We start from the raw sequence: 27,805 nt of genomic DNA on the forward strand, positions 1-27,805 counted from the left end.
TTTTAATTATATGTTTGTAAAGAAATCATTTGTATTTGTGATAAAATTAGCCTCAGTCCCTCTTTAGTGAACTCTGCGGCAGGGAGGTAGAAGGAGGAGGTAACACTCATCTTGTTACATTTATGCAGGAGGAGAAAAAAAAGAAAAAGAAAGCTTCCAGTCTCGGTGTTCTTCTGAAAAAAGAGAAAAAAAATGGAAAACAGGTAAGCGAAAGTGGAAAGTACAAAAAGGAAAGCGACAGTACAATAAAAATGAAGATAATACTGGAAAATTATTTGTAGAAATTTTTTAAAAAAAAGATTAGTAATTAATGCCAATGCTCGTGGGAAAAAAAAAAGACTCATCGCAAACAACTCAGGAACCAGGAAGTGCGTTCAACAAATCGTCGCAAACAACTCAGGTACCAGGAAGTGCGTTCAGGAAGTGCGGATCGGTGAACCCGAACAATACTTCGCAAACTCATTGACAGTGCTTCAGTGATTCCTTGTTTGTCAATTTCTACAAAATGTTTATCACACACTTCCTGACTGAAAGTGAAACCTAAGATGTTAAATTGGAGTGCCAATCCCACAGATACTTTTATCCATGTCCCCATTTTGAGACACCCAGACCCTCCTGATAGCTGAACTTAATGAAACTACAATATTGGGAACAGAGAGTGCCTGGCCTTCAGAGTCTCCACCAAAGAATGGAAATAGTAGATATGGGGGATGAGCACTTAGCATCTCAGGTATGTTCAATCATCCAAACATTTAAAGCCCCACCAAGTTCATTGGGTGTTGCTCTATACCTTGTTCTGCTTTACCCTTACCTAGAGGCCAGGCTCCAAGCACATACCAGATAATTCAGTAATCCCAAAGAACCATGCTCAGTCCATCACATAATTCTTGAATCATGCATAGTGGCCCATGGATGATGTGGATGACATTACCTGTACTTGGGTAATGTAAAATAAAATATTCCAGTGAGTGTACACATCCCCTAATTCAGGCCATATCAGGACTTAAAGAGTAATGGTCTTTGTCAGGGACCAGTTATGGTCATCCTTGCTAGATAGAGTTATCATGGACATACTGAGTGCTGCTTGTCACACAAACTACTAGGCCTTTTGCACAACTGAACAATGGTGTCAACTTCATATCAGACTACCATTCTTTGTCTAAGAACCTACTACAGCACCAGTCATAAAGTCAGAAAGGTACTTACTCTGGGCAGAAAACACCCACAACTCCCTAATGCATTATTCCATAAGACTCAGGCACTTCCAGTGAATCCTAGGCTAATGCCCAAGCTTGTGATGGTGCATAGGTGAATATAGAAGAATGAACACACCTGGGAAGCTGTAATGTCCACCTTCAATACACTATCCATTGCCAGAAGATCACTGTAGACAGGTATCTGTGGCAGTGGGGGCGTGGTCAAGCACCGGTCTGTGACCGGAGGGAGGAGTCAGGGAAGGTAAGTGGCAGAATCACTACACCTGATGTCAATTAACCTGTTTGTGTGTCTTCCCAGTGACCGTGCCCTATATAAAGAGAGAGAGAGCAGAGGAAGTGAGCTCTCTCCCCAGCCAGATGACTTGTGTGTGTGTGCATGGCTGTGAGAGTATGTTTGCATCTGAAAAGAGCAAAATAAATGAAGTTATGGAACTTTATTCTGGCCTGCCGTCTTTCTGTGCTCCTCCTCCTCCTATGAACTGCCACAGTGGCACTGAAACCCGGGATGGAGCACAGGAAAAGAACAGCCCCATGCAGTCCTCCCCCTTCGCAGACCTGGTCCATGCCCTCGCCACGGCCCAGCAGAGCCAGCATCAGGCGTTAGTCACCCTCCGAAAGGAGCAAGAGCACCGGCTCAAGGCCTTGGTGCTGGCGCAGCAGGAAGATCGACAGGCGTTCCGGCACCTCCTCGTGTCGGCGGGGTCCACCATCTCCACTGCCGCGGGCCCTTCTTCCCTCACCCTAACTAAGATGGGCCCGCATGACGACCCCGAGGCCTTCCTCACGCTCTTCAAGCAGGCAGCAGAGGCCTCGGGCTGGCCGGTGGAACAGCGAGCGGCACGCCTCCTCCCCCTGCTAACGGGCGAGGCGCAGCTGGCTGCACTACAGCTCCCCGCCGACCACCGGCTGGCCTACGCAGACCTTCGCCGGGCCGTCCTCCAGCGGGTGGGGCACACCCCCGAACAACAGCGACAGCGCTTCCGTGCTCTGCGGCTGGAGGAAGTCAGCCGGCCGTTCGCGTTTGGTCAGCAGCTCCGGGATGCCTGCTGGCGGTGGTTGAGGGCCGACAACCGCGACGCCGAGGGAATCCTCGATCAGGTGGTGCTAGAGCAGTTCATTGGCCACCTACCAGAGGGAACCACGGAGTGGGTCCAGTGCCACCGCCCGGCGTCGCTGGATCAGGCCATCGAGTTGGTGGAGGACCATTTGGTGGCTGTTCTGACGGCAGAACAACGGACATCCTCTTCTCTCCTCTCCTCTCCTCTCCTCTCTCTCTCCCCTTCTCTCCTCCTGTGTCTCATCCTCGCCCCATTCCCCCACTGCGGAGGCGGGGGCCGGCCCCACCCCAGCCGGCTCGTCGCACCCGCGGTGCCCTCCCATTTTTCCCTTCTGTGTCTGTCTCTTCCCCCCCCCAAGGTGAGTGAGCCCCAGAGCGCCGGTGCAGAGAGGAAGCCGGGCCGGTTTGCTGGCGCTGCGGGGAGCCGGGCCACCTCCAACAGCAGTGTTCAGCAATGGAAGTGGGCGCAGTGGTTCGGATCCCCGACGCGCCAGGAGCTGCCCTCGATCGGGCCAGAGCGTATCGCATACCGGTGAGTATCCAAGGGGATACATATCAGGCGTTAGTGGATTCTGGTTGTAATCAGACCTCAATTCACCAAAGCCTGGTGCAAGACGAGGCATTGGGGGGAGCACGGGGGTGAAGGTGTTGTGTGTGCGCAGGGATGTTCACAGCTACCCTTTGGTGTCGGTCCACATTTTTTTCAAAGGGGAAAAATTTAGAGTAAAGGCGGCGGTTAATCCTCGCCTCACCCACTCGATAATTTTGGGGACTGATTGGCCGGGATTCGGGGAGTTGATGAGTCATTTAGTGAAGAGTGGGTCCTGCCGTAGTTCAGCAGGGGGAAGGTCCCGGTGTCGCATTTGCGGGAGCAGCTGTCACAGAGCCATCTACGTCATCTCCGCGTCAGAGTGAGGAGCCGCCGGCTCCTCCTCCCTCTCTCGGGGAATCCCTTGCAGATTTCCCGTTAGAGCAGTCGCAAGACGAGACTCTGTGGCATGCGTTTGACCAAGTGAGAGTAATTGATGGTCAAACGCTCCAGCCAAACGCCACCCCGTCCTTCCCCTATTTTTCTATTATGAAAGATAGATTATACTGAGTGACGCAGGACACTCAGACTAAAGAGCAAATCACACAGCTTTTGATTCCAAAAAGCTGCCGGGAATTGGTATTCCAGGCGGCTCACTTTAATCCCATGGCTGGACACTTAGGGCAGGATAAGACACTAGCCCGAATAATGGCCCGGTTCTATTGGCCAGGGATTCGCGGCAATGTCCGTAGGTGGTGTACGGCGTGCCATGAATGCCAGTTAGTAAATCCAGCGGCCATTCCAAAAGTCCCTTTGCACCCTCTACTGTTAATCGAGACCCTGTTCGAAAGAATTGGGATGGATCTCGTCGGGCCATTAGATCGGTCATCACGAGGGTACCACTTTATATTAGTTCTGGTGGACTATGCAAGGTGATACCTGGAAGCAGTGCCTCTCCGCAATATCTCAGCACGCAGTATTGCGGAGGCACTCTTCCGCATTATCTCCCGAGTTGGAATCCTGAAAGAGATTCTGACTGACCAAGGCACCTTGTTTATGTCGTGTACACTGAACGAACTGTATGGGTTATTAGGTATTAAGCTGATCCGCACCAGCATTTATCACCCACAAACGGACAGTTTAGTTGAACAGTTCAATCGCACCCTCAAAAATATAATTAAAAAATTCATAAGTGAGGATGCATGTAATTGGGATAAATGGCTCGAACCCTTGTTATTCGCAGTGCGAGAGGTCCCCCAAGCCTCCATGGGGTTCTCCCCGTTCTAATTATTATATGGGCATAAGCCGCGTGGCATTCTAGACGTGCTGTGGGAAAATTGGGAGGAGGGACCTTCACCAAGTAAAAATGAAATTCAATACGTTATTGACCTGCGCGCAAAACTCCACACACTCACACACCTAACCCAGGAGAATTTGCGGCAGGCCCAAGAACGGCAAACCCACCTGTACGACAAGGGTACGCGCCTTAGGGAGTTCGCACCGGGAGATAAAGTACTCGTACTGTTGCCCACGTCGAGCCCCAAATTGATCACCAGGTGGCAAGGACCCTTTGAGGTCACACAGTGAGTTGAGGACGTCGACTACGAGGTGAGGCGAACGGACAGGGGTGGGGTGCTACAGATTTACCACCTCAATCTGCTCAAACTCTGGAATGAGGAGGTTCCCATGGCATTGGTGTCGGTGGTTCCGGAGAAGGCAGAGCTGGGGCAGGAGGTTCAAAAGGGAGCATTGGCATCGTGTACCTCTCCGGTCCCCTGTGGAGACCACCTCTCCCCGACCCAACTCGCGAAGGTCGCCCAGTTGCAGACCGAGTTTTCGGACGTGCTCTCGCCCCTGCCCGGCCGCACCGACCTCATAGAGCACCACATTGAGACGCCCCGGGGGTGGTAGTGCGCAACCGCCCTTGCCGGCTACCCGAACACAAGAAAAAAGTGGTTCGGGAAGAACTCGAGGCCATGCTCGAAATGGGCATCGTCGAGGAGTCCCACAGTGACTGGAGCAGCCTGGTGGTCTTGGTACCCAAGGCTGACGGGTCGGTCCGGTTCTGTGTAGACTATCAAAAAGTCAACACGGTGTCTAAATTCGATGCGTTCCCAATGCCTCATATTGATGAGTTGCTCAATCGACTAGGCACGGCTCGCTTTTACTTGACACTGGATTTAACAAAGGGTTATTGGCAGATCCCCTTGACTCCATTATCCCGAGAAAAAAACTGCCTTTTCCACACCGTTCGGCTTACACCAGTTTGTCACACTTCCTTTTAGGCTGTTTGGGGTTCCCACTACGTTTCAGCAGCTGATGGATAGGGTCCTCTACCCCCACGCCACCTATGCGGCCACATACCTCGACAATATCATTATTTATAGTAATGACTGGCAGCGGCACTTACAACACCTGAGGGCCATCCTTAGGTCGCTGAGGCGAGCGGGTCTCACAGCCAACCCAAAGAAGTGTGCGATTGGGCGGGTGGAAGTACAATATCTGGGCTTCCACTTGGGCAACAGGCAGGTGCATCCCCAAATTAACAAGACAGCAGCAATTGCGGCCTGCCTGAGGCCTAAGACCAAAAAGGGGGTGAGACAGTTCCTGGGACTGGCTGGCTACTATCGTAGGTTTATACCTAATTATTCGGACATCACCAGCCCGCTGACTGATCTCACTAAAAAGGGGGCACCAGATCCGGTCCAGTGGACGGAGCAGTGCCAGTGGGCTTTCTCTGAGGTGAAGGCTGCACTGTGCGGGGGGCCACTGTTACACTCCCCTGACTTTTCTCTCCCTTTTATGTTATAGACCGATGTGTCGGACAGAGGGCTGGGGGCCGTTTTGTCCAAGGAGGTGGAGGGGGAGGACCGTCTGGTGCTGTACATCAGTAGAAAGCTGTCGGTACATGAGGGGCGCTACAGCACCATTGAAAATGAGTGCCTCGCAATCAAGTGGGCGGTCCTCGCCCTCCACTACTACCTGCTGGGACGCCCTTTCACCCTCTGTTCGGACCACGCGCCCCTCCAGTGGCTCCACCACATGAAGGATGCCAACACGCGGATCACCTGTTGGTATCTGGCACTCCAACTCTTTAACTTCAAGGTGATCCACAGGCCAGGGGCGCAGATGGTTGTGGCGGAATTTCTCTCCCGTCAAGGGGGGGGGGAGTCGGCTGCGGGCCAGACGGCTGCCCGGCCTGAGTCAGGCGGTGGGGGTATGTGGCAGTGGGGGCGTGGTCAAGCACCGGTCTGTGACGGGAGGGCGGAGTCAGGGAAGGTAAGTGGCAGAATCACTACACCTGATGTCAATTAACCTGTTTGTGTGTCTTCCCACTGACCGCGCCCTATATAAAGCGAGAGAGAGCAGAGGAAGTGATCTCTCTCCCCAGCCAGACGACTTGTGTGTGTGTGCATGGCTGTGAGAGTATGTTTGTATCTGAAAAGAGCAAAATAAATGAACTTATTGAACTTTATTCTGGCCTGCCGTCTTTCTGTGCTCCTCCCCCTCCTATGAACTGCCACAGTATCATAAGCCACACATACAGCTGGATAGTCAGAAGACTTCCAACTTTGGCTTCCACTGAAAAGGCTAAGTCCCAGACTTATTAACCCCTTTTACACAGCCTGTTCAAGGCAGGAATCTTATGCTTTTATTCCGCCTTGCATTCTGTATAAAACGTCCAAATGCAGAATGGGCAGTCTGTGTTGTTCCGCCTCTGAACCGAAATGATTGGTAGTAACAGAGCCAGAATTGACACCTGTGTAAAAGAGACAGCCAGCACAGCAGGGCAGGGGTGTGATGTTTTTGACCTTTGCTTTTTTTTTACAAGACCAGCATGAACTCAAATGTCTCTACTGCGTGCACCTTTCTGCCTCAAATCGTTTCCTAATTCTCTTCACTTTCTCCTCCAACATAATTCTGATTGTGCAAACATGTTGCTTGCACAAGTCTCTCCACTCCTCTCCTTCTCATTAACTTTCACTCTGATTCTCTCTCTCTCTCTCTCTCTCTCTCTCTCTGTTTGTGAGCGCAGTTTTCTGTGACTTTTTTTCCCTGACAAGTCGGCTCGGCTAAAGGACACAAATATGTTATATATAGAGGCTGTTACTTCCCTTAAACATGAATTATTTAATGGAAGTGATTACATGTTGCATATGATGCTCAGCAACTTTGCTTGTCTGATCATCAAATCGTCAAATGTGCATGGTGAACAAAAGCACCTCAACACTCAGTTCACCCACTGTTGTTTTGAAAGCAACATCAATATGCTGGGGTATTTCCAACCCATAGATACGTCACCCTAGATGGTGATGCTCTCTTACAACACTTCATGCTTCTGGTTGCGGAACGCTGGCTCGCAATTTAAAAACACACTGGCACAGCTTCATGCCAGCTTTATTTGGTTCAGTGTAAATCGCTGAACCCGGAATTTTGAGGTGTCTTCTTTACAATGATATTATGGAATATCTGTGAAAAATGGCTAATAGTGCTTTCAGAATAATAAAACTGTATCCTGCGTCATAAAAACTGAAGCTTCTAAGACAGAACGAAATCTCACCATTTCACATTTTCCTGCTTATGTCTTTTTAGAATCAGAAAAATGTTCTACCCACTGATGCAAAATGGATGACTTATGATAGGTATATTAGTGCCCAGATGTGATGTAATAGTGTTTTTATGACCACATGGAATGGATTCCACGCACTCACAGCTTCTCTTGCCCTCTTACAAAGGCCAGTGACATTTTTCTGTTTGTGTCCAGTTTCAAAAAGGTCATGCAGAAAACTGATGCTATCCTTGAAATGGTGAATGTGAATAACAATTTCACATAGACAGTATGACATTATACCAGATCAATGCAACATCATGTTAGTGACCTTTATAACTGCTATATGCATTGTCAAACCTATTGAAAGTGCAAAAGGTACAACCATACTATTCATTTCAAGTCGCTAACCTCTGCCAGTGGGATGCTATACTGTCCCCTTGTATGGGAAGCGAAGCCTCCTCAGGGAATAATGCATTCGAAAAAATTGTTATATGTCACATGCTTTGAAGATGGCTGCTGTGTCTGTTTTTTTAAGCTTTCTTTAGCCACGACTTTATCTTATACAAGTCCCCATGCATTTTATAGCACCATCCTCCAACCTTTCTTCCATGTCTTCATAACCCCACCATCAAAGCAGTGATATTATCAAGAACACTGGGTGCTAGGGCCATTATCAATTAATAAGCCCTTTGGATGTCAAGTGTCAAGACAGGCTCAGATACATTGCTGAGCAAGAACTGCAGCAGTAGCTAGATCTTCTGTGTTTGCATGAAAAATTAATGTTAAAAGTAAATATATTGATTTTATTTTTGACATTTTTGTCTGTTTCACTGATTTAATTCATACTCTATGAACTGCACACAAAACATTTCTGAATCTCAACAAGTTCTCTGGAAAGCTTGTACACTTGCCTTCTAAAATTAGGAACTGTCTTATTTATAGAACATAAAGAACTAATAATACTAAAAAATATCCCCCCATTTAAGGGCATGAAAATGACAACAAGCAACCAACCAAACAAATGAACAAGAAAAGAATCTTTAATTTGTCTTATGTTCATTTAAAACCAAATTTTTCACACTGTGTCTCAAGAAAATTCATACATAGAATAATACCTATTTAGTCTTGTATATTTTTAAATTTAGCTTAGTATTCATCTTGAGATATTTTCTCTCTCTCATATTTAAGTGTGCCAGTGCCCGTGAACATGAATCTCTTACACCTTCAGAGTAATGGCCCTTTTCCACTACCCTTTTTCAGCTCACTTCAGCTCGCTTCAGCTCACTTCAGCCCGACACGGCTCGCATTTCGACTACCAAAAAACAGCACGACTCAGCTCGCTTCAGCCCTGCTTAGCCCCTAAAACTCGCACCGTTTTGGAGTGGGGCTGAAGCGAGCCAAAGCGAGCCGAGTGAGGCTGGGGGCGTGAGCAGACACTCCCCTGTGCACTGATTGGTGAGGAGGAGTGTCCTCACATGCCCACACACGCCCCGCGAGCACGCTGGGATCTGTAAACACCGCAAACCCGGAAGAAGAAGAATTACGAATTACGAGAATTTCTGAAGCCTTATGCGCCTCGCCTCATCTATACGCTCTTGCCAGTATCTGTTGGCGTTGTCGGTGACAACAAGCCACAGAACCAAGACCAGCAACACTAACGACTTCATGTTTATTGTTTACTATTCGGGTCGTGAGACTACCGCTTAAAAGCTCACTGATGTCACTGTTTGCGCTGCTTAACGACATCACGTGACGTCCACCCACTTTTGCTAACTCCACCCAATGTGTCCACCCACTTCCAGCCAGCACGGTTCAGCACGGTTGTAGTCGAAATGCAACTCCAACAGCCCTGCTCAGCTCGACTCAGCTCGACTCAGCACCGCACGGCTCAGCCGCGTTTGTAGTGGAAAAGCGGCATAAGAGTGTCATTTTTGCAATCATATTCAGTGTTATACTGAACTGTCTGTTATAATTATTAACAGTGTAATCATGAGGTACTGCACTTACTGTACAATGCTTATTATATTGCATTTCTGTGCATTTTATTATATAAATTGTAAATGTATGTTGTACTTCTCCTAGTTGATATCTTGTCTGGGTAGGCATATGAGAGAGAGAGAGAGAGAGAGAGAGAGAGAGAGAGAGAGAGAGAGATTGCAAATGGAAGACATAATCAAGGCTGTGATCATACTTAAGTATTACACTTGATGATGGCACAGGAAAGACATAGTCCCTTGGGCCCCATGATGCAGCTCTGACCTGAGATTCTGCACGCAAGAACATTTATATCAGCTGCTGGAGTCTGGAGACATAAATGCTCTGTTCAGATAAGTCACAACCTGACGCATGTCAAGGTGTCACTCTGTATTGATCTTCTTTTCCAAGTAGAGGCTTGAAAATAAAGACATCTGTAGCACTGAGAACCTTGCTAAAAATAGCTCTCCAGCTAAATAATTGATGAAACCAGCAATTGTCAGTAGTTACAGACTGAGTGCTGATGGATGTGTCACTTCCTCCTCAAAAAGCAGCAAGGTGAGAGCCATGAGGTTGCCTATCAACAGGTTTTCATAAAGAAAGATTTTTTGAGTTGTATTATGCTTACAGGATTTGAAAATGTAATCACACTTCAAGTGTACCGGCAGGTGATATGATGGAAAAATCCAGTTTCAATTTATTTCATACCTGATTATTGTCTACAATTTCTTTGATTTTCCAAATACATCAAAACATGCATTTGGAAAATGTGTCAGGCTTGTTATGTGATTCGTCATGACACCACCTGAGATTAGAGCAGGCCTATGAGCTGCATATTCTGAGTGTTCTAAGAAAATCATTAATTTTTTATTGTAACTGAAAATCTTTTGCTTTCTCAGGTTTTGAGCTTTTGACAAGCCTAATAGCTGAGAACTGAAGCAAGAGTAAAATATTATATTTAATTTATTGTATCTAGCAAATGTAGAGGTAGAATCAAGCAGAAATACAATCCAAGAATACGGGGTAGCACTGCCGCCACACAGTTTCAGGGTTTACAGTTTGATCCTGAACTTGGGTTGCTGTCTGTGTTTCTAGTAGCCCTCTCATAATGGGCTAATATTGTAGGTATTATGATCAGTGAGGTATAATGAGGTATTTTAAACATTACATTTCAGTGATGCTGTGAGAGGACTGGAGATGTCTGCTGCATAGTTCCTGTGTATTAAGCTTCACAATATGCATTCAAACTCACAACAAATATTTTGGCTGGAATGCTGGGGCTTACAAAAATACATTATGCCCTTTAAACAACATAACGCAAATATAAGACAAATAGTGATAACAATGAAAAAAAATCTTAGGGTGCTTAATTATTCATATTACTCAGTCATGTAACAGTCTTCTCTGGATGCAGTGATTTACTCTGCTCATATGTAGCAGTTGTGTGTCCATGGGGAATCCAATAACATTCTCTGGCACAGGGTTGAACTTTGTGAGATAGAAATAGAAACAACAATTCACAACAACTTGATCACTTTTGCTTACTTCTTTAAGAATTGATAAAGTATCCAAGCTAATAAATTCTCCCACATGGGCACTCCAAATTTGAGAGGTGTTGAATCCTTTTCCAGCAGGATCCAGCACAATTAAATACTGCAAAATATAAATGAACGAATGAATAATGCAAAAGTAGTCCGAGAGTGGCTCTTTGACACTGCTGAGATTTGAACTCAGAAGCTTTAGCTTACTAGTGCGAATCTTTGTGCTGAGTGACCATACCTACCACAATTAGGTGGACACTTTGTGAGACTCATCATCATTACTTTACCTGAAGAACAAAAGGTTTCATCGGTTGTGGGCTTCTGTCACTCGGCTGACTGCTGTGGGACATCAGCTGCTCTAAAGATCATGCATTATAGAAGAGGGCACACTCTGGCCTCTAAGTAGTGCTAACAATTAATTATTAAAGGGCCATTTGCTGGAAATATAAATGGTGCTGTAAAGCTGTTGCAAAGTGACAACGCTATACCAAGAGACATACACTTGTTTTACAGAAGTTTGCAGACTGTAAACAAAACAGATTTGCCAGGTGAAGCTCCTCGAGGGGCAAAGAGCATCTATAACAATAATAATTGTGAAAGCTTTATGTGTGTTAACTGTATTCAGATGATATGATACTCACATTAGAGAAGCTGCATCTGCACTGGTGGCCGTAACTGCCTGAAAAGATTTAGCTGCTGAGATTTGCAATGAGATGTACATTGCATTAATACATGCTTAAGTGCTTGTTGCTCTATTACCAAATATGGTAATAGAGTCTGGACAATCATAATTTATGGATCAACAAACTGAATTAATTTTGTTGTTGCTGTTTGTTTGGCATTCAGATAAGACTTATTGAGAAACAGCAAATCAATGTTTAGAGATGTAATAAGGCAATCTGTTTGGTCTTCAATAGAAAACAAAAGCTTGCCTCCCTGAGACAGGAGTGACTACAGCAAATTGCAAATGCCACTAATTTCTCTATGATATTACACAAGTGTACATGTAGATGATGCACTTTCATTTTTAGCCAAACATACTTGCAAATCAACAAAGAAATGCTCTGTGGAATATCTGCAGCTCATTTTGCGTTGTATTATTATGGGCTAATACATTTTTTATGAGATGGGTTATTAAGAGCAAATCTCTGCCAGTTGATATTGATACTAATCATTTCCTACTCACATTTAGTTGTGCCTGTTAAAAGGACACCTAGTCAGTCTTTCATTTTTGTTTTGTACTGAGGGAAAATGTTGGAGAAAAACAATAATATACCATAGTCACTCACCACTAACTACTGAACCTAAAAAGCATTTACATGAAAAAAAAAAAAAAATCTTGTTACACCTACACCAGAATCAACTGTGAACTCCATGTCCCATGAAGTCTTGAGATTACAATCATGGCTGATGCAGACTTCATCTGCCAACACTCTTTGCAGACACTCATGCGTTCTGATTCACCAGCCATTCTGATTATGCTCACTTATCCCTTATTTCTCACACACCATAAACCAGCGTTTCTCAACCTTTTTTCAGTCATGGCACCCTTCAGAAGTATGCAAATTCTCAAGGCACCCCCATATAAAATATATGCAGTCATGCTGACCATACACTGACCCCGGCAGTGACGTTGTGACATAGGAAAGGGGGCCGTGAGGCAAATTTTGATGATGCATGAGGCGGCGATGATCTGCATTAGTGTAACTATCGTTTTTTGGAATATTAATTCATTTTATTTATTTCAATGTTAGAATATATAATTTTTTGAAGGCACCCCTAACGAAGCCAGATGGCACCCCAGGGTGCTGCGACACCCTGGTTGAGAAAGGCTGGCATAAACTATTTACGGACTCTGCATACTCTTGCTAGTTGCAGGGATTGGCCAAGGATTGCTCCCGTGACATGAAAGTAGTTCCATCATTGATGAAGCAATGTATCTTGTGATGCCAAAAAAAAAAAAGATATGGTGTGAGTTAGTCATTTTATATCCTGGATATACCGTGAACTGACATCACAGTTTCAAGCTATCCGGCCGACTTGAGTCACAGCTGTGGCTCCATGGGCTTTTTTTTCAGATTTATTTCTAATTTTTTGTAGTTGATACTTTTAGTTTGGAATTTTTGATGAGGGATATAAATCAAATATACCATGCACTGAGAGGCACCGGTAATTATGGATTCATTTTGGTGACTAGTTGCACCCCTCACAAAATAGTACTATGCCAGTCACAACAGAGACTCTATAATTTCAACCAGAGCCTCTCAGTGCATGGTATATTTGACATATACAGTATATAATCATCTCATCTCATTATCTCTAGCCACTTTATCCTGTTCTACAGGGTCGCAGGCAAGCTGGAGCCTATCCCAGGTGACTACGGGCAAAAGGCGGGGTACACCCTGGACAAGTCGCCAGGTCATCACAGGGCTGACACATAGACACAGACAATCATTCATACTCACATTCACACCTACGGTCAATTTAGAGTCACCAGTTAACCTAACCTGCATGTCTTTGGACTGTGGGGGAAACCGGAGCACCCAGGGGAAACCCACGCGGACAACACGCAAACTCCTCACAGAAAGGCCCTCGCTGGCCATGGGGCTCGAACCCAGACCTTCTTGCTGTGAGGCGACAGCGCTAACCACTACACCACACACACACACAAAATAGGATTTTGGTTAAAAACCCTCATGCTTGTGTATTACTGCTATCTGGGATCCCTTAGACCAGGGCTTTTCAAAGTGTGGGGCACACCTCCCCTGGGGGGCACCAGAGTTCTTCAGGGGGGGCGCAACGTGAGGAAACATAAACCAGAATAAGTTACTATTGCGGACATTTAATGAACTTCAGCTAGCCTTTACCAGAGACAAAATAGATCGATTTTTAGTACCTAAAGCTACAGTGAGTGAGGAGACAGAGTCTGGGCCAAGCAAAAAAACCAGACCCTCCAGGATTTCGCAATGTTGCGATTCAACCAATCCCCGCAAATTCAAGGCGGTGTTGCAATTATATCCAATCACCGCAACCTTCCCACAAATTTGACCAATCGTTGGCGTCGTCTTGAGGTGACGTCGACAAACTACCTTCTGCCTTACTTCCGTGTATACGTTCAAGAGAAGCAGCATGTGTGCAGTGTTGCCAGATTGGGTGGTTTTAAGTGCATTTTGGCGGGTTTTGAACATATTTTCGACTGGAAAACGTCAGCAGTATCTGGCAACACTGCATGTGCGAGACAATGTTTATATACTGTAGGCTTAAATTCTGTTACTGAAAGTGTGTTATGTTTACAGTGAAGGACTGTGTGCACTTTACATTATTTTTTTTACTTAATACAAGAAATTAATGGATGCCAACATTTTTGCCAAAATGGTATTTTATTTTCCATTGTTTAGGCAGCTTCAGCATCATACTGTGAGATTCTGTTCAAATTGTTTTTTTCCTTCTATGAAGCCTGAGCCATTTATTTTATTAGTTTATAATTATTGTTTAATTTAGTCTTCAGGAGAGACATCCTGCACACACTACTAGTATTAGTTTTTTTTTCTTACATGAAAGCTGAGGCATTTATATTATATTTTAAGGTAACTTCATGTTGTGCTGTGAGGTTCTCTGCACTTTAACTTTTGAACCAACAGGTGCATTTGGATAAGTAAAGCCTATTTTTCTGCATTTTTGTAGTCCTGGTAATCTTTTATATTGGTAAAGTTGTTTATAGGACCATTTCTCAGTGTCTTTGTTTTTTTAATCAATAGTTTTTCAGTAATAACTTAATATTTAACATATCACTCAATTTTAATCATAAAAAGAGAAAATCGCAACAATTTCTCGCAACTTTCACTTCCTCCCGCAATGTAATCGCAACAAAAACCTAAAAAACACTGCAACCTTCATCACAATTTTTTGGAAACCCCCGCAACATCAGACATTTTAGCCCGCAACAATCACAAAAAAGGCCCGCGGAATCCTGGGGGGACTGGAAAAAGAAGGAAGTCTGACCACGATTATTTAAAGTTTGGATTTTCATGGACTGGATCTGAAGATGCTCCACTGCCACAGTGTGTTGTCTGCCAAGAGGTGCTAGCTAACGATGCTATGAGATGTTTAAAATGTGTAAAACAAGATGTTTTAAAAAGAAAAGCACAGATGTTTCAAATGTGTAAAAAAATATGTTTTAAAAGCACAGATGTTTAAAATGTGTAAAAGAAAAAATGTGTACAACAACCATTTTTTTTTTAAATACGAATGAAACATTAAGTATAGCAACAACAAAAATTGTGAGGGGGGGCACTGTTGTTTATTTGCTCTCTGGGGGGGGGGGGGGGGGGGGGCTGACTCTCCCACACTTTGAAAAACCCTGCCCTAGACTACTGTTGATGCAGGGATAAGATGATATATTCCAGACTTCAAATGCAGCTTTACATTTCATACAACCCAGTTTTGCAACTATTCACTAGAATCACCCCACTTGCCACTTTTCCCAAATACTAAATAACGACAACACATCTAATTATTTCATATGTAACATAGCAGTAGGTACAATACATTAGCTACATTAAATTGCCCATAGGTATGAATGAGTGTGTAAACATCATGCCCTGTGATAGAGTGGTGTCCCATCAAGGGGGTATTTCTGCTTCATGCCCAATGTTCCTGGGATTGCCAATCCACCATGGCTCTAAACAGGATAAAGTTGTTACTGAATGAATGCATGAGTGAACGCTGATGTGGCTACTTTCATAAAAAAAAAGCTTTTATGAAGCCTCTTTTGCTCAATCATGAGTTATTTAAAACTTGCATGGCTGTGGATTGTGCACACTTTTATTCAGGTATCTACATTTATTCCATCACTAAACCCTTTATATTAAATATAATGACTAAAGAAACTAAATATATTTGTTCTACATTCAGTCAGCAGGTCATTTCTACCACTACAAATTTATAAATTCGGTACATAAAATATGTTTTAATGTAAATGTCACTGTTTTAGTATGTAAAGGGAGTTAGAGGAGCTAATTTGATTGAATATGCTTAACCACACCTCTTTATAGTGTATTACTTTAAATCCATTTTTTTTTATTTGTGCCACTGTGCATCACATTCCAATTTTATCGCTTGCATTTTGCACTGTACTATGATCATTTAAATACATCCCAAGGTATTTTATATTTAGAGGCAGGTAAAGGAGAAATTGATTTTTAGGACAATTATAAAATAAAATGATTGGTCACTGAGTATTAATGAAACTATATGACAAACATTTCACATTGCATGCTCTTGAAGCACAATCCTTCTTAATTCTCTATTTTTTGACAGTGTATGCCATTATTAGTTGCTTTATACTTTGTTCTGATAGTAATTCAAACAGCAACATATCCCATACAGTACATTCATGTTTTGTGCTAACAGTGTCAAGCAGCTTGAACCTGCTGATGACTAAATTACCTTAGCCTGGGGGTGTGTACTCCAACACTGTTGTTTTCCCATTGGTGAGGCACATTTTGAAACAACTCATAGCAACAAATCACACTCCCCAACCAGCATCATGATATATAGTATAATGTAAAAGGAGGAGCATTCATAACCATGTCTTTTCACATTAGGCAGTGCACAGGAACATATGCACATACACACATGCATTTTAAGCACCATGGGATGCTGTAGTGAATTATTTAGTAGGCCAATAATGTGAGAGGTCTGCATGGACGTTGGTGGCAGAATTCCTAATAGAGGTCTGCATGGAGGCTGGTGGTATGACTCTTCATACTGAGGAGTAAATATGCCTCTAGTTGAACAATTTTGTGTGAAGCATCACATATGTATCACACAACCAGCAGTGAAATTTCCACCCCCATCAGCATGATGTTTACTGCATAATATACATCTGATATAACACCATGTTAATGATTTCTTTTTTTCCAGGGTTTTTTTTTCCCCAGGATTGCAAATATGTTTACACGATTCACTTGAAATAATTGGTCTCCATTATATACCGTCCTTCCAAATATATACTAAATTTCACACTAGCAAGTGTTATATAAAAATGTGCCATATGTTGTGTGTATGTAGTGCAGGGCTCCCTTCATTTGCAGGAGTTAATAAATGAGAAATCAACAAAGATTTTGGGCTTAAATCTAAAATATCAGGGGAACCAGAAATTTCATTTGATGCCTTGATCTGTCATTGTCATCGGTGGGTCACAAGATTAATGTCCTTAATGTGCTCTGCATCTGCTGCCACTGGCCTTCTCATCCTGGACATAAGCAGTGAGATCAATGGCCATACTATATTATAAAATAAGCATCAAATTGTTGATGATCTCATTGGTGCCTCAGCATTTTGCTGTCTTATTTGTGTATCTATCTAAGGTATTTGATTCAGTATGATCATGAATTGCTGCTGAACAAACTTAGGAATGTTGGATTTAGTTGTAAGGCTGTTAAATGGTTCAGAAATTATTTTGTTGATCAAACCCTGTGTGTCTATGCAGAGGGCTATATATCTGATTTTCTTAATATAACTAAAGGCATACCCCCAGGGTTCCATATATATATATATATATATATATATATATATATATATATATATATACACACACACACATTATCTGTAACCGCTTATCCTGTGCAGGGTCATGGGCAAGCTGGAGCCTATCCCAGCTGACTATGACTATGGGTGAGAGGCGGGGTACACCCTGGACAAGTCACAAGGTCATCACAGGGCTGACACATAGAGACAAACAACCATTCACACCTACAATCAATTTAGAGCCTCCAATTAGCCTAACCTGCATGTCTCTGGGGGAAACCGGAGTACCCAGAGGAAACCCATGCAGACATAGGGAGAACATGCAAACTCCACACAGAAAGGCCCTCGTCTGCCACTGGGTTCAAACCCAGAACCTTCTTGCTGCGAAGAGACAGTGCTAACTACTACACCACCATGCCACCCAGTATATATATATATATATATATATATATATATATATATATATATATATATGAATGAGACTTGGGTCATTCACAGATATTCAAGCAAAAATACACCTCTATGTTGATGATACTGTAATTTATAAGCATGGTCCCTCCATAATACAGGCAGTACATGAGCATCAGACTGCATTATTTATTATAAACTGCCCTGCTTAGCTTGAGATTGGTCATAAATGCAAAGTACATGGTCTTCTCAAAATCTTGTTTTCAGTTGCTTGATGATTTAAGCATTTTCATGAAGCATTTGGGTATATGGACAGACAACAAGCTTTTATTTAATGTACATATTGCTAATCAAGTTAGGGCGCTTGCAACTTCCTAACTTCTATGAAGATTAGCTTTTATTTTAGAAATAAATTTTGTTTTACTTTTAATGCCAAGAAAAAAAATTGTGGAAGCTACTTTTCTACCTGCGATTGATTACGGTAATATATTGTATATACATGCAGCTGCCACCACTGAACAGAGCCTTGATTCAGTGTACCAGGCATCGATATGTTTTATGACAAAACCAGTCTCTTACCATTGCATTATTTATGATCTGGTAGGCTGGACATCATTGACCACTCTCAATGATGTCCGCAATGATCATCCAGGTGGTTTCTTTTTAATGTACCATGGGTTTTGATAGATTGCTGCATTTTCTTACGATGTACCATGGACATGGAATAATCTGAAGAAAGATCTAAAATTAAATACATTTCATGTCCATTGATAAATTTCAGGGCATTATAAAGAATGTGGTGAATGAGCCGTGGTTGTTTTTCTTGAGAGTCCATGGAGTTCTCATAGCTGTTTTTTGTGGTGGATTTTGTATATCATGTTGTGTATGTGGTAATTTATGTTGTTGACACTGTACTTTAATATGTTTTGAAACAAAAAACAAAACCACACATGCATATCACTATTGTTTCTCAGTCAATGAGCACCAATATTTGTCTCACTTGTGCACTTTTGTTCTTTGTCTTAATCTCTTCTACTTGGCTATATTTAAGTTTAAAAAAAGCGAGTTATTCCATTCTTCATCTCAATTCTCAAATTACTCACTGACACTGATTCATGTTGTGTGCATTTTTGATAGAAATTATATTATTTTATACATATATAAATAATTAATATGACTGTAATTTGTAAATACATAAATTATTAGTTTATAGTGAAGTGACTTTTAAATAAAAATACATTATTTCAGCTATTATTTTTCTAATTTGATAAAGTCTAATCTCTATTCTATCCAATTCTACTCTATCTTTGGAAAATCTCCTTCATGTACTGTATTTTGATATGCAAATTGTTATGATGATCCAATGAATATGCAAATTAGTCACCACCATCATCTGGCAACTTCTAGTGCATTTTGAGTAGGCATTAACTACTTTCTCCTGAAAAGAGCAACACTGGTGATGGTGAGCGGAAAAACAGGCCATATTAGGTTATGTTAAATTAAAGCCCAAGATATTTTGCACACTCTCTCTGCTCACCATTGTTTAGCATGTCTATGACATTTGGTTATGATGAATCAAAAGGCTTCCCTTTTGTGAAGCCCTCACCTGATAGGCTACAGTGGTGCTAGAAAATTTGTGAACCCTTTAGAATTTTCTATATTTCTGCGTGAATATGACCTAAAACATCATCAAATTTTCACACAAGTCCTAAAAGTAGATAAAGAGAACCCAGTTAAACAAATGAGACAAAAATATACTTGGTCATTTATTTATTGAGGAAAATGATTCAATATTACATATCTGTGAATGGCAAAAGTATGTGAACTTTTGCTTACAGTATCTGGTGTGACCCTCTTGTGCAGCAATAACTGCAACTAAACATTTCTGGTAACTGTTGATCAGTCCTGCACACCAGGTTGGAGGAATTTTAGCCCATTCCTCCGTACAGAACAGCTTCAACTCTGGGATGTTGGTGGGTTTCCTCACATGAACTGCTCACTTCAGGTCCATTCACAACATTTTGATTGGATTAAGGTCAGGACTTTGATTTGGCTATTCCAAAACATTAACTATTCTTCTTTAACCATTCTTTGGTAGAATGACTTGTGTGCTTAGGGTCATTGTCTTGCTGCATGACCCACCTTCTCTTGAGATTCAGTTCATGGACAGATGTCCTGACATTTTCCTTTAGAATTCAGTGGTATAATTCAGAATTCATTGCTCCATCAATAATGGCAAGCCGTCCTGGCCCAGATGCAGCAAAACAGGCCCAAACCATGATACTACTACCATGTTTCACAGATGGGATAAGGTTCTTATGCTGGAATGCCGTGTTTTCCTTTCTCCAAACATAACACTTCTCATTTAAACCAAAAAGTTCTATTTTAGTCTCATCCATCCACAAAACATTTTTTCCAATAGCCTTCTGGCTTGTCCACGTGATCTTTAGCAAACTGCAGACAAGCAGCAATGTTCTTTTTGGAGATCAGTGGCTTTCTCCTTGCAACCCTGCCATGCACAACATTGTTGTTCAGTGTTCTCCTGATGGTGGACTCATGAACATTAACATTAGCCAATGTGAGAGAGGCCTTCAGTTGCTTAGAAGTTACACTAGGGTCCTTTGTGACCTCATTGACTATTACACGCCTTGTTCTTGGAGTGATCATTGTTGGTCGACCACTTCTGGGGAGGGTAACAATGGTCTTGAATTTCCTCCATTTGTACACAATCTGTCTGACTGTGGATTGCTTGTGTCCAAACTCCTTAGAGATGGTTTTGTAACCTTTTCCAGCCTGATAAGCATCAACAGCGCTTTTTCTGAGGTCCTCAGAAATCTTCTTTATTCATGCCATGATACACTTCCACAAACTTATTATGAAGATCAGACTTTGATAGATCCCCGTTCTTTAAATAAAACAGGGCACCCACTCACACCTGATTGCCAGCCCATTGATTGAAAACACCTGACTCTAATTTCACCTTCAAATTAACTGCTAATCCTAGAGGTTCACATACTTTTGCCACTCACAGATATGTAATATTGGATCATTTTCCTCAATAAATAAATGACCAAGTATAATGTTTTTGTCTCACTCGTTTATCTGGGTTCTCTTTATCTACTTTTAGGACTTGTGTGAAAATCTGATTATGTTTTAGGTCATATTTATGCAGAAATATAGAAAATTTTAAAGGGTTCACAAACTTTCAAGCACCACTGTATAAACAGTGCAGTGCGAGAATAAAAAAAGGTATTCTCTCCTGGATTATGCCGCATTTTAATCAATTATTTTAATCACAATGTTTGCTTGTCGTGCAATCAGACATAATGTATATACTGTATATCTCAGGTGGATTATGAGCATTCAGATAAGGCACAAAATAAATATTTGCCATTTATCATGTTTTGGAAATTAACTATTAAATATAGATCATATGCAATTTTAATTGCAGACCCATTGGTTTACATATTCGATTAATTAGATGTCAGAACAGCATGCTTAAACATATCTCTTAACCAAACTCAATCCTTTTTTATAGTTGTGGTGGTCTGTATCACTATCACCTAAGTCGATGGTAATGAGCAAACCAAAATATACATTACGTCAAACTTACACTTTGTTTTGCATGTGGACTTGAAAATAGAGTCATCCCTCTACGTTTTTTAAAATATAGTTTATTCCTTGTCTTCTATTTATACCTTAGAAAAAAGCAGCACATTCCAGTTCAGAAAGAAATTGTGTCTATGGCAGGGGCATTTGCACTGTTTCTTCTGCTTTCAAGTGCACCTGACTGCTGTAATACTCTTCACTTGTCTACTTGTCCAAATCACATATGTCCAACCACACACTTGGACATATGATTGATCCCCCATGGGAATGCAATATATATGTACATAGTATCCTCAATTGGGCGGCACGGTGGTGTAGTGGTTAGCGCTGTCGCCTCACAGCAAGAAGGTCCTGGGTTCGAGCCCCGGGGCTGGCGAGGGCCTTTCTGTGCGGAGTTTGCATGTTCTCCCCGTGTCCGCGTGGGTTTCCTCCGGGTGCTCCGGTTTCCCCCACAGTCCAAAGACATGCAGGTTAGGTTAACTGGGGACTCTAAATTGACCGTAGGTGTGAATGTGAGTGTGAATGGTTGTCTGTGTCTATGTGTCAGCCCTGTGATGACCTGGCGACTTGTCCAGGGTGTACCCCGCCTTTCGCCCGTAGTCAGCTGGGATAGGCTCCAGCTTGCCTGCGACCCTGTAGAAGGATAAAGCGGCTACAGATAATGAGATGAGATGAGTATCCTCAATTCTTTGTCATGGTGGTCTATGACAGCACTGTGTGTGTGTGTGTGTGTGTGTGTGTGTGTATAGACTTGTACTTGCTACATATTGAGGACCAGATTATGTTTTGTTGTTGTTGATGTTTTCAAAATAGCTAGGACATTTTGGCTGGTCCTCACTTCTTCAGAGGGCTGTTTGAGGGTTAAGACTTAGTTTTAGGGTTCAGGTTAGAATTAGATTTAGGTCAGGGTTAAGATACGGGTTGGGGTTAGGCATTTAGATGTGATGATTAAGGTTAGGGTAAGGGGCTAGGGAATGCATTATGTCAATGAGTGTCCCTACAAAGACAGAAGTACAAGAATACATGTGTGTATGTGTGTGGGGGGGGGGGGGAGCTTGGGGGTTGTGATAAACTTCATCAATCCTGCTCGATGTGACACTTCTGCCTCTCACATTTTTTTCTTACACATGCATTATTCATTTTTTTTCCTATGACCAGGAAAAGGGGTGTGAGGTGTGTGTAGGGGGCCTTAATTCATCCTGTTCAGGGGGAAATGTACTTCTTATCAGTGCCTAATAGTTAAATGATCGCCCAAATTATAGCATAAGAATGTAATGATGAAAAGGAAATACAGCAGGATGTTTTAAGATACAGCAGAAACTGTCTTCCAGATGTTGCAACAAGACTCCAAAAAACAATGTTTTAAACAATATGCAGTCATATACTGACAGGTAACACATTAAAGTCTTCTAATTGAAGGTTTTATTCAAAACCAATCAGGCAGACACACAAAAGGATGAGGCAGTACTCACAAAACAGAAAATGGTCAGGCAGTCAGCAAAAAGGCATAACATACAGCAGCTAAGGACACAGTGGTAAACAATAAATGGCTATGATTTTTAATTTTTTTTTTTTAAAGGGCAAAACATTCAGAGAATAAAAGGTTTGAAATTGTCACAGGCCTAATGCTGGAGCCACTGTTGCTGGCAGTTGTAATCCTGTACACCCTGTGCGTACATTTAAAAAAAAAAGACTTTGTCTTTTTAACATTCTGTCTTAAAAATAAAATTGTGACAACAGCAGATCATGGCTTTGGATTCTTTTTTTATTGAATAATGTGCTTGAGAATGCGATGCATTTTTTGGTGGCATCCACAATGTCCACTCACAATGTTATGATGCAAATACATTTGAAGGCCAATGATTAGTGATAACTTCACTGGCTATCGTTCATTGCATGATCAACATTTCTGGCACTTAATCGTGATGTTGGCAATGTTGGATTTAGCCGGATTTAGCTTATCTTGTGTGTTAGCAAGAAAATAAGTAGCCTAGAAATGAGCAAAAGAAAACAATTGAACATTTTTCAGGCTTTTGAAAATAGAGAGCGAATTATTCCAAGTAGTGAAGATTTTGCGGAGAGCAGCACGAGCACCAAGTCTGCTAAGATTAATATTATTGTTAATGTGATGACAGAAACTTTGAACTTCAAATAGGTATGATGACTAATTAATTTTATTGGGCGGCATGGTGGTGTAGTGGTTAGCACCGTCACCTCACTGCAAGGTTTTGGGTTCAAGCCCAGTAGCTGACAGGGGCCTTTCTATGTGGAGTTTGCATTTTCTCCCTCTGTCTGCGTGGGTTTCCTCCGGGTGCTCCGGTTTCCCCCACAGTCCAAAGACATGTAGTTAGGATAACTGGCTACTCTAAATTGTCCATACTGGTAGGTATGCGTGTGTGTGTGTGTGTGTGTGTGTGTGTGTGTGTGTGTGTGAGAGAATGGTTGTTTCCCAAGCCCAGAAATGGGAGGGTTGCTGCAAGAAGGGCAGCTGGTGTAAAACTATGCTCCAATTAATATGACATGTGGATCAATAGAGTCCACATGGACCTCGACCTGGCAACAGTGCTGGACAAGGGAGAAGGTGATGGTGAATACTAATTAATTGTATTGTCTCTTCTGGCTTTTTGATTATTTATTGTAGCAGCTTGGTTTGGTCTTGGGATTGCATATTGTTATTATCTTTATGCCTAACTGTCTTTATGATGAAGCTGCTAAATGAGGGAGTCTATTGTTTGTTTTGCCAACTTTTACTGTATGTTTCTCTGGGCTACTGTAACACTCCTAAGGAAGGGTGGAGCACAGAGGACGGCAGGACAGAGATCAGGTTCAACAAAACTCTTTATTGCAACACTTTTCAGCGTTTCTAATTTCCACTCTCCCAGCCACGCACACACGCGCACACACACAAGGCGTCTGGTTGGGGAGAGAGCCTCTGCTCTCTGCTCTCCCTCCTTATATAGGGCGCGGTCACTGGGAAGACACACACACACAAACACAGGTTAACTGACGTCAGGTGTAGTGATTCTGCCACTTACCTTCCCTGACTCCGCCCTTCTGTCACAGACCGGCGCTTGACCACGCCCCCACTGCCACATACCCCCACCGCCCGACTAAGGCCGGACGGCCGTCCGGCCTGCAGCCGACTCCCCCCCCCTCCCGACGGGAGAGGAAGTCCGCTACGACCATCTGCGCCCCCGGCCTGTGGACCACCTTGAAATTAAAGGTTTGGAGTGCCAGATACCAACGGGTGATCCGCACATTGGCATCCTTCATGCGGTGGAGCCACTGGAGGGGCACGTGCTCCGAACAGAGGGTGAAAGAGTGCCCCAGCAGGTAGTACCGGAGGGCGAGGACCACCCATTTGATGGCCAGACACTCTTTCTCTATGGTGCTGTAGCACCCCTCACGCACCGACAGCCTCCTGCTGATGTACAGGACGGGGCAGTCCTCTCCCTCCACCTCCTGGGACAAAACCGCCCCCAGCCCTCTGTCCGACGCATCGGTCTGCAACATAAAGGGGAGAGAAAAGTCAGGGGAGTGTAAAAGTGGCCCCCCAAACAGTGCAGCTTTTACCTCAGAAAAAGCCCGCTGGCATTGCTCCGTCCACTGGACCGGATCTGGTGCCCCCTTTTTAGTGAGATCAGTCAGCGGGCTGGTGATGTCCGAATAATTAGGTATAAACCTACGATAATAGCCAGCCAGCCCCAGGAACTGTCTCACCCCCTTTTTGGTCTTGGGCCTCAGGCAGGCCGCAATTGCTGCTGTCTTGTTAATTTGGGGACACACCTGCCCGTTGCCCAAGTGGAAGCCCAGATACCGTACTTCCACCCGCCCAATCGCACACTTCTTCAGGTTGGTTGTGAGGCCCGCTTGCCTCAGCGACCTAAGGACGGCCCTTAGATGTTCGAGGTGCCTCAGCCAGTCATTACTATAGATGATGATGTCGTCGAGATAGGTGGCTGCGTAGGTGATGTGGGGGCGGAGGACCCTATCCATCAGCCGCTGAAACGTAGCAGGCGCCCCAAACAGCCCAAACGGAAGTATGACAAATTGGTGTAAACCAAACGGTGTGGAAAAGGCCATTTTTTCTCGGGATAGTGGAGTCAAGGGGATCTGCCAATATCCCTTTGTCAAATCCAGTGTCGAATAAAAGCGAGCCGTGCCGAGTCGATCGAGCAACTCATCAATACGAGGCATTGGGTACGCGTCGAATTTAGACACTGCGTTGACTTTTCTATAGTCCACACAGAACCGGACCGACCCATCAGCCTTGGGTACCAAGACCACCGGACTGCTCCAGTCACTGTGGGACTCCTCGACGATGCCCATTTCGAGCATGGTCTCAAGTTCTTCCCGAACCACCTTTTTTTTGTGTTCGGGTAGCCTGTAAGGGCGGCTACGCACTACCACCCCCGGGGGCATCTCTATGTGGTGCTCTATGAGGTTAGTGCGACCGGGCAGGGGCGAGAACACATCCGAAAACTCGGTCTGCAACTGGGCGACCTCCGTGAGTTAGGTCGGGGAGAGGTGGTCTCCACAGGGGACCGGAGAGGTACATGATGCCAATGCCCCTTTTTGAACCTCCGGCCCCAGCTCCACCTTCTCCGGAACCACCGACACCAATGCCATGGGGACCTCCTCATTCCAGAGTTTAAGCAGATTGAGGTGGTAAATCTGTAGCGCCCCACCCCTGTCCGTTTGCCTCACCTCGTAGTCGACGTCCCCGACTCACCGTGTGACCTCAAAGGGTCCTTGCCACTTGGTGATCAATTTGGAGCTCGATGTGGGCAACAGTATGAGTACCTTATCTCCCGGTGTGAACTCCCTAAGGCGCGTACCCTTGTTGTACAGGCGGGCTTGCCGTTCTTGGGCCTGCCGCAAATTCTCCTGGGTTAGGTGGGTGAGCGTGTGGAGTTTTGCGCGCAGGTCCATAATGTATTGAATTTTGTTTTTACTTTGTGAAGGTCCCTCCTCCCAATTTTCCCGCAGCATGTCTAGAATGCCGCATGGCTTACGCCCATATAATAATTTGAATGGGGAGAACCCCGTGGAGGCTTGGGGGACCTCTCGCACTGAAAACAACAAGGGCTTGAGCCACTTATCCCAATTATGTGCGTCCCCACTTACGAATTTTTTAATGATATTCTTGAGGGTGCGATTGAACCGTTCCACCAAACCATCCGTTTGTGGGTGATACACGCTGGTGCGGATTGGCTTAATCCCCAATAACCCATACAGTTCGCGTAGTGTCCGTGACATAAATCTGGTGCCTTGATCAGTCAGAATCTCTTTTGGGATTCCAACTCGGGAGATAATGCGGAAGAGTGCCTCCGCAATACTACGTGCTGAGATATTGCGCAGAGGCACTGCTTCCGGGTATCGCATTGCATAGTCCACCAGGACTAATATAAAGCGGTACCCTCGTGCTGATCGATCTAATGGCCCGGCGAGATCCATCCCAATCCTTTCAAACGGGGTCTCGATTAATGGTAGAGGGCGCAAAGGCACTTTTGGAATGGCCGCTGGATTTACTAACTGGCATTCGCGGCACGCCGTACACCACCTACGGACATCGCCGCGAATCCCCGGCCAATAGAATCGGGCCATTATTCGGGCTAGTGTCTTATCCTGCCCTAAGTGTCCAGCCATGGGATTAAAGTGAGCCACCTGGAATACTAATTCCTGGCGGCTCTTTGGAATTAAAATTTGCATGACTCGCTCTTTAGTTTGAGTGTCCTGCGTCACTCGGTATAACCTATCCTTCATAATCACGAAGTAGGGGAAGGATGGGGTGGCGTTCGGCTGGAGCGTTTGACCATCGATTACTCTCACTTGGTCAAACGCATGCCGCAGAGTCTCGTCTCGCGACTGCTCTAATGGGAAATCTGCGAGGGATTCCCCAACAGAGAAAGGAGGGGCCGGCGGCTCCTCACTCTGATGCAGAGATGACGTAGACGGCTCTGTGACAGCTGCTCCCGCCAAAGCGACACCGGGACCTCCCCCTGTTAAACAGCAGGACCCACTCTTTACTAAGTGTGTCATTAAATCCCGAAATCCCGGCCAATCAGTCCCCAAAATTAAAGAGTGGGTAAGGCGAGGATTAACCGCCGCCTTCACTATAACTTTTTCCCCTCGGAAAAAAATGTGGACCGACACCAAAGGGTAGCTGTGAACGTCCCCGTGCACACACAACACCTTCACCCCCTGTGCTCCCCCCAATGCCTCATTCTGCAACAGGCTTTGGTGAATTGAGGTCTGATTACAACCAGAATCCACCAATGCCTGATATGTATCCCCTTGGATACTCATCGGTATGCGATATGCTCCGGCCCGATCGAGGGTGGCTTCTGGCGCGTCGGGGATCCAAACCACCGCGCGCACCTCCAT

The sequence above is a fragment of the Neoarius graeffei genome, chromosome 1 (genome assembly GCF_027579695.1).
Source record: "Neoarius graeffei isolate fNeoGra1 chromosome 1, fNeoGra1.pri, whole genome shotgun sequence".
Taxonomy (NCBI): domain Eukaryota; kingdom Metazoa; phylum Chordata; class Actinopteri; order Siluriformes; family Ariidae; genus Neoarius; species Neoarius graeffei.